Raw genomic sequence first — 8,884 nt, forward strand, 5'->3', positions numbered from 1 at the left:
AAACTGTCAATATGAGAGAGATTAAAGTCTACCTCTCTTCTTGAGCACATGTCCACAACCTTCATGTCTTGATGCTAACACATATGCATGAAGTTCCAACAGAAGAGAGAGATTTGCAAATTGTCTTGTTGAGTTCGATTGTGCAGTGACACCCATGTTTTGAGGCATCTAAGGTTCTATTTTCAATAGCAATCATTGCTGTGGGGCAGTGATTTGTGGATATACCTTATGCAAATCACTCTGGTTGCAATCTCGGAGTCGTGTGTGCTCATTTGTGGTTTGCATTGGGTTGCAGTGGATGCTTTACAGGACATTTGGATGCATTGCAATCCTTGTTGGATACGTTGATAGGCCCAGATTGCCTCGTGGGATGCTTTATTGATGGGTGTTTAGCACACAGATGCTATTTTATGCTAAGGTATAGCTTTGACATATTGCAGCGGATGCACAGGTTGTGTGTTATTATCTCTTGGGTGAGATTTTGTTGATGCATATGCTCATAGATAACATTTATGCTTGAGGCATTTTGTCACTTATTGGCATTGGGATTACCATTGTTTTGCCATTAGAGTTGGCATTTTCTTTTGGGCCATATTTGCTCATATGGATGCATAGTATATGCACATGAGTTAGATGCATTTTGATGCTTTGAGCCTTAAGTTTTGGTGACACTATCCTTTATTAAGGCAGACATATTTGGGTGCACCTGGTATTTGGTGCGATTTCTCTCTTGCAGGTACTAGCATTTGGGATTTTGTTTCATTTGCATCATGGCATTCTCTTCCTGTTTGAAAATGAGTTTTTCAGCATAAAAAAGTTTGATGGAACAAACTTTTCTTTGTGGAAAGAACAGATAAGGGATGTGCTTATTCAAAAGAAGCATAGTAAACCCTTGGCAGGGATTGGAGCTAAACCTGTAGAGGGGATTTCCAATTTTTGAGCAAAACCATCTGAGCATGTGAGTAAATTGGATCAGAATATAGTTTTTGTGTCAAAGTTTATGAAAACAATCCATATGTATGGACCCCTTTTGTGAATAAAGGGGTCATATTGCTTAAGAAAAGAAATGGATATCATCATTTCTGACTAAACCAGTTTTCTAACTTTTGAAGTTCATGAAATGAGGCCATGATTATGAAACCCTTTTGTAAATGAAGGGTACATATCACTCAATAAAAGAAGTGGTTATCCTTGTAAACTAATTGTTGAGATATCGAGCTCCATTCGTGATATGCCAGGGTGACCGTTGTGCATTTATGTCACCAACTTGTTAGCTGGAGATGCGGTTGGTACACCGCCCACGAATAATAGCTGGATGACAGCTATCCTTATGTACTCTAGTTCATGGCTCAGTTAGTATGCCACCTTAGTTAGCTGAGTTTGGTTTGAGACCCACATATAGGGTTCTTCTATTTCTTTGTACTAGAGTTCTTTTGGCTTTCACAATTAAGAAGAGGAAAACTGTTTTCAGCCTCCACCTCTGTGTGTATTCCCCCATTGTGTATGTGAGAAAGCTGCAAGTGAGACTTCTTCCTTCTCTCCCACTATCTTTACATGGTATCAGAGCCTGGTTCGTGGTAAGGAGCTCAAGAAAGCAAACCAAGTTCGCGGTGTCCTGGTAAGAGGACCAGTGTTGCTTTCCTTTTTCGAGTTTGGGAGAAAATCTCTGCAGGTAGCACAGCCGAAAGTGCAAGAGTGCACTGTCTCAGATTGAGACGCCCTTCGCGGTGTGGCGAGAGGGCAGTATATGCTGGGGGTTGGGGCGAAGCCCTCGGTGACTTTATTTTTCTAATTCGAGGCCATTTCGGGGCCCGTTTTGAAGGCGGAAGTTCTTCGTGGGCACTCAGAAAAAGGCCCTGTTTTTGCTATGCGACAACTGCTCTATAGGTCGGTGAAAAGTTGCCACAGAAATTGCATTGTATACCTGTGCGCAGAGATATTGGGAGTTGCAAAATCATCCTTATTGCCTGTTGATGCAAAATCGTCACTAGGAAGTGACTGTGTGGTCAAATACCACTTTCGTCAGTTTTGCAGATATGTACGTGTGAGGCAAAAGTTGTGTTTTTTGCAGTGTTTTGTAATGGCGTCTGATTCTCTTTCACAGATTGTCATTGAAAAGCTTGACAAGAATAACTTCCAGGCATGGAAGTTTAGAATGACGAATTTCCTTATGGGAAAAGGCTATTGGGAGTTCATTACAGGAAATGAAGAAGAACCAGTTCTTCCTAATGTTCCCAATCAACAGGAAATGCAGGCATTTAAAGGATGGCATGAGAGAGCCAGAAAAGTTATGTATTGGCTTTCTACCAGTATTTCGGATTCTATGATTGTGCATATTCAGGATGCAAGTACGCCAAAGGAAGCATGGGATACTTTGGCAAAAATATATAGCACAAATACGCAAGCCAGGAAAATGCAGCTCAAGCAGGAGCTCAAGCAGGAGTTGCACAATGTGCAAAGAGCAAATATGAGCATCAATGACTACCACATGAAGGTGAAGAAAATTGCAGATGCACTTGCTTCCATTGGGTCACCAGTGGAAGATGATGATCTAGTTTCTGTGACCTTGAATGATCTAGGAAAGGATTATGCACAGTTTCGGACATCCATTGCCGTCCGTGAAAAATTTCCTGATTTTGAGGAGTTGTTTGCTCTTGTAATTTCTGAAGACCAGAGAAATGGTGGTGCATCTTCTTCAGGAGGAACTTCAAAAGAAACTGTCTTCTACTCAAATGCTGGAAGAGGTAGAGGCAGAGGTAGAGAAGGCCGATCTGGAGGCCATGGTAGAAATCAGAATATGCAGCAAACTCAAGAAAACCAGTCCTTTGGAGGAGGACGTGGTAACTCTAGAGGCAGGGGGAGCCAAAGAGGTCGTGGTGGATGGCAGAGAGGCCAAAATGCAAACAGCAATGTTGAATGCTACTATTGTGGTAAAATGGGTCATATGGCTAAAGACTGCTATAAAAAGTAGAATGACATTATGAATGGAAAATTGCAGCAAGGCAATTATGCATCTTCTAGTAGACAGGGTGATGACAGAAATGAGCATCTGTTTATGGTGCAGCACATGACCAATTCTGTGACAAGTGCTAAAGAAAGAAATGATGTGTGATATGTTGACTCAAGTGCATCAAACCACATGACAGGTCATGCAGAATGGATGCAGGATGCAAGGAAAATGGAAAGATCAGGATTTGTGGAGACTGGTGATGATATTGCACATCCTATTATGCAAATTGGTAAAATTCCTTTGTCTATGCAGGATGGGAAAAAGAAATACCTGTCTGATGTATTTCATGTCCCGAACATCACCAAGAACCTAGTTTCTGTTGGTCAAATGGTTGAGCAGGGCTTGCAGGTCAGATTTAATCCTCATGAATGCTTTGTTGAGGATATGAAAAATAACGGTCGCTTGATAGCAAAAGGAAAGAAGAAGGGCAGGATGTTTACGTTGGATGCAGACATGCCTGAATTGAGTGCAACAATGTTTGCACATGGGACCGGTGTAGTTGCAGATATTGATATCTGGCATAAACGCATTGGTCATGTTAATGTACAGCGACTTAAATCAATGCAGGCCCAAAATATTGTTGCAGGATTGCCTAAATTCAAGGTTGCAGAAATGCATAAGGTATGTGAAGCTTGTCAATTTGGAAAACAAGCAAGGACTCACAAACAGTGCCCCAATCCTCTTCCGAGCCAATGGCAAGGCAACCAACCTTCCAAAACTCAACAAGAGTAGTAGAGCATCAGAAAAGTCCAAATGGGGGCGCCAGGGCCCAAGGAGCATGCTAGCAACAGGAAACACCAACAGGAGAAGATCTGTCACGGAGAAAGCTTCAAAAACGTCTTCAGCCAGCAAAGGGAGAGCTCCAAAAATCCGCCACACTCCCCAAAAGACTCCCCTATCGTTGCCATTTCCAACCAGTTCCTGCCAACATTCATAGATGATCATGCTCAGGCCTCCAATGAATTCTCTACACTAAAGCTATGTGATAAACTTGTCAGTATAGACAAATTATTAAACTATGAGTGGAAAATATTTTGACTTAAAATTGGGGTAGTGTAACAAAGATAAAGAATACTGGATTTTGATAAGGTCGAACAAATCTATAAAGAATACTGGATTTTGATAAGGTCGAACAAATCTTTCTTTATTTTTGGACTATATATCCCTTTTAATAAAAAAAGGGGTCTAGCAACTTGATTTATTTTTTGGTTATTAGTTGTTGTGGTATATTAGTGTGAAGATATTGGGAGAGAAGGAAGAAGTCTCACTTGCGGCTTTCTCACATACACAATGGGGGAATACACACAGAGGTGGAGGCTGAAAACAGTTTTCCTCTTCTTAGTTGTGAAAGCCAAAAGAACTCTAGTACAAAGAAATAGAAGAACCCTATATGTGGGTCTCATACCAAACTCAGCTAACTAAGGTGGCATACTAACTGAGCCACAAACTAGAGTACATAAAAATAGCTGTCATCCAGCTATTATTCGTGGGCGGTGTACCAACCGCATCTGCAGCTAACAAGTCGGTGACATAAATGCACAATGGTCACCCTGGCATATCATGAGTGGAGCTCGATATCTCAACACTCCCCCTCGAGCTCAATCCCAATTCCTGCATACCAAGCAGGTCTCTGAACTTGCGCAGCTTCTCTGCGCCCAATGCCTTCGTGAATATGTCAGCTACCTGATCCTTTGTGCTGACATAAACTAGATCAATAAGACCTAGTAAAAGCTTCTTCCGCACATAGTGATAATGCACCTCAATGTGCTTTGTTCTAGCATGATAGACTGGGTTATTTGCCAAGTGTATACTGCTAATGTTGTCACAATAAATGACAACTGGCCCATCTGTAGACTGATGCATATCATAGAGTAGCTTATGCAACCAAGCTACCGCACATGCAGCCATTGCTGCACCCTGTACTCAGCCTCTGTGCTAAAAAAGGCAATTGTAGGCTGTTTCTTGCTGCTCCAAGTGACTGCAGCACTCCCAAAAGAGAACACATATCCATTGGTAGATCGTCTATTAGAAATACTACTAGCCCAATCAGCATCAGTGCATCCATGCAACTGTATTTGAACCCCAGTCTCATAAAATATTCCATACTGCAATGTGGACTTCACATACCTGAGTATGCGTCTAGACGCATCCAAATGCAGTTTCCTTGGAGCCTGCTTAAACTGACTTACCAATCCAATAGCATAGCTCAAATCTAGCCTGGTAATAGTCATATAAATCAAACTTCCTACTATGCGTCTACACATAGTAGGGTCTTCCAGAAGCTCACCTGCATCTGTGCTCAGCCTCACATTCTGCTCTAAAGGAATTGAAATAGGCTTACACCTTGTCATCCCATATTTGGACAGCATGTCCAATCCATACTGCCTCTGCAAGAGCTGTATCCCACTTGGTGATCTAATCACCTCAATGCCCAAGAAATAACGCAGCTCTCCCAAATCCTTCATCTCAAACTTTTGCTTCAATAGCATTTTCACGTGAAGGATATCTTCATCACTATCACCTGTGATGATCAAATCATCAACATAAATAACAAGCAGCATAATACCTTTCTCTGTTTTTCTCACCTAAAGTGAGAAATCTACCTTGGAAATCTGAAAGCCAATAGTGACAAGATATTGTCCTATCTTGTCAGACCATGCTTTAGGTGCTTGCTTCAAGCCATACAAGGCTTTCTTCAACCTGCAGACAAACTCAGGATGAACAACATGAACATAACCTGGTGGCTGCTCCATAAACACCTCTTCTTGCAAATCACCATGCAAGAAGGCATTCTTAAGACCACACACATTAATGTGAGGAAGGAGACAAGTTTACTTACCATTCTCCCCCCCCCACCCTTTTTAGCCTTTGGGTGGGGAGGGCTTTTTATGGGGGGTCTTGGCCTTTGACTTGGGAAACTCTTATCTTTTTATGCATAATGGCCTGAGGCTTGCCTCGAATTGTAAATTTTTCCTGTTGTTTTAGAGCTTGTCTTGGTAATTCTTCCTCTAAGTCCCTTGAATCATAGTCACTCATACTAGCATTCAACTGATATATCTAATTTTCAAACTCTTTAGACCAGCCAGGTTTGAGATGGACCCGGAAGGAAAACCGATAAGTGCATGCATGGGCAACCAGTTGGATGGACTTATCCAGCCTATCCTCCTCTAGAAAAGTGGCTCCCTTACCTTTTGCAAATGAGACTTCTTCATCCTCAAAGTCTTTGCCCTCCTGTTGAAATGTTCATGTATCTGCTGGTGGTTGAGGGCAACCTGGTACATTGGTGGAGCCTCCTAGGTCGGTTCTGTTGATGGAGTTGTCTGCTCTACATTCATTTGATGCTCCAGATATTTGTTCCTTGTTTTTTGAAGATTTAAATCGTGCTGCAGAGGGGTTTCTTCTAGTATTTTTGGAAGAGGAGCCATTGGCTTGCTCCACTCTCTCTTCCGTTGGGATGTCTTTGTTTGGGTTTGAGCACTCTTCTCAATGCTTCTCTTATCTATTCCTCCTTCTTAGAGCTTTGACTTGTCATTTCTTAGGCTTTTCTCAGGGTGCTCCAAAGGTGGAGAACTAGAAGTCTTTGCATCCTGGGATATCTCTTCAGCCCCTTTGGCTTCCATCGATAAAGCTAAAATGGCTTCATTCGAAAGGTGGGGTAAAGATCCCCCCTTTGAATTTGCATGAGTACGAGGGCCATGGAGTCTAGATTGTGGCTTTTCTACCTTCTTCCCATCTATTTGCACTCCTTGTCTGCTCTCCTCCAAATCCATTATGATCAAAGAGTTGCTCTTCTCCATCATCGAGAACTTTTTGCCCAGGGAGAGGAGGGAAGTTCAAATGAGAGAAGAGTTCTTTGTTTTGGGTAAAGCTAGAAAGACAAAACTTGCTTTCATCAGCAAACAACTTGGGCACAAAAATTATGTGACTGTGGCTTGCGTCATGAAGACCATGCGACCGAATATTCCCATCAGTCGATGTCAAGTTCGATGTCTTCAAAGTCTGGCTAAATTTGGTGGCTAAGGTTAGGTTGAAGAGGAGCTTCAGTGCCTCCATTATCCACCTCCAACTCCTCCTTCTCTTAGATTCTCTTAGAAAAAAACCACCTTTGACAATTATTTTCAGTTGGCATTTTGTGATGGGAATGTCTGGAAGTTGTAAGAACATATTCTTGATTTATGGGAGCAAGGAAAGTTGAAAGGTCAAAAGATGTTGAAGGCTCCTTCAAGCTCCCATGGGAAAACTAAGGCAAACAAAACCATAAAGCCTCTTTTTGAAGACATGAAGATAAGGCTTTTGAGACCTTTGCAAGGAATTCGTGATACATCTCTAATATTAAGAGTTTTAGCACGTGTGAAGCCAGAAACATCTCTTTAGAGGAGATGAGAGGAGAATTTGAAAGGTATATTTTCTTACTTTGCTCATTTTCACTCAAATGTTTTAATATTTTTCACTCAAGAACTTGCTTTTAGCTTTTAATAAACATAGTTTTGTCTTTGCAGGTAAAAATCTTATTAGCACATGCAAAGGTTCATGATAGAAAAGTTGAACTATAGTGATTGGATTACGTTAGGAAATACCATCCTAATTCAAGTATTTATGGAATGCAAAATCGAGATCCTCATGTTAAGTTGAGGGGAATTCCTCAACCCTTTGAACAGTTGTTGTCTCATTGTCGAACAGAGAGGAAAAGAAGAGAGCAAGAACAAACAATTCAAAATGTTATTGGTCTACACAAATATATTTTAGATGATGTGGATGAGCTAGAGGAGATGGACACATTTGTGACAGCTTGTCCTTATACTTTAGCAATCGCTGATGCTCCAAATGGTTACAAAGCTCCATACTCAGTTAATGATGATGGGAAGTATGGCCCGTAAGTGCTCATAGAGAATCATTCAAAGTGACAACTTGTGAATCATGGGCACTCATATTTTTTCATGCTCATGATCAAATCAAGGTTGCTCAAAAAGCCTTCACAGATCTTAACATGGTGAATCAGATGATCTTATGGTAATATTTCTACTTTTGTTTTTCTTTAGTCCTTTTTTTTTCTATTAGTTACATTTCTATGGCGATTTTGAATAGAATATTGCTTGCAAGACTAAACCCAACATCCATGGGTACAAACTTGGTCGACTTTCTTGGGCCTATGAGCTTGCAATGATTGGTTTTCACATTAAGAGCTCAAGGGACATATAATTTTTCCATGAAACCAACTCGTACAAGTGTGTTTGAGAGACCAGGAGTTTGCAAAAAGTTCAGGCATATGAGTGGTGAATTAATAGGTAGAATTAATCCTTATCAAAAGCCTCAACTTTTGATGATGGATTTAATTGAATTTCTTTCAATTAAGGAGAGTGGATAATGGACTTGTTTGCCAGAACAGGCACCACAACTGTCTCAGTAAAGAGGGGGAGAAATGTTGTTGTTGAGTGTAACCCTTGTAGGTACAATTTATTCAACAAAGAGTGACAACAATAGGAGAGTTGCTAGATGAGTACTAGGAAGTGGGAATGAGGACTACGAAGTGGGAATGAGGACTACGAAGTTTGGTCCAAGGTTTTGTTATGCTTCTAGAGAGCCTCAAAAACCATTGGTGACCAAGCTATTGGGGAGATTACAGATCTACTTGATTATGAACCAGATAGTAGGAGGAAAGGATAACCAATAGTCTTGATGCTAATCTTGAACGAGAAGAGGGAGAGACACACCAAGAAGAAGAACTTCCAGTGATAGAATAAGCCTTCTTGCTTCTTTGTTCATTACTCATGTTACTCAAAAACATTTTGTGTTATTGATGAGTCTCATTAGAATAGAATTTCTTGCTTTCTTTTCCATTATTGATGTTACTCAAAAACAATTGTGTTATTCATG

Source organism: Dipteris shenzhenensis, chromosome 13 (genome assembly GCF_047967505.1).
Source record: "Dipteris shenzhenensis isolate YYH24624 ecotype China chromosome 13, Dip_SZ_1.0, whole genome shotgun sequence".
In the NCBI taxonomy this organism is placed as follows: Eukaryota; Viridiplantae; Streptophyta; class Polypodiopsida; order Gleicheniales; family Dipteridaceae; genus Dipteris; species Dipteris shenzhenensis.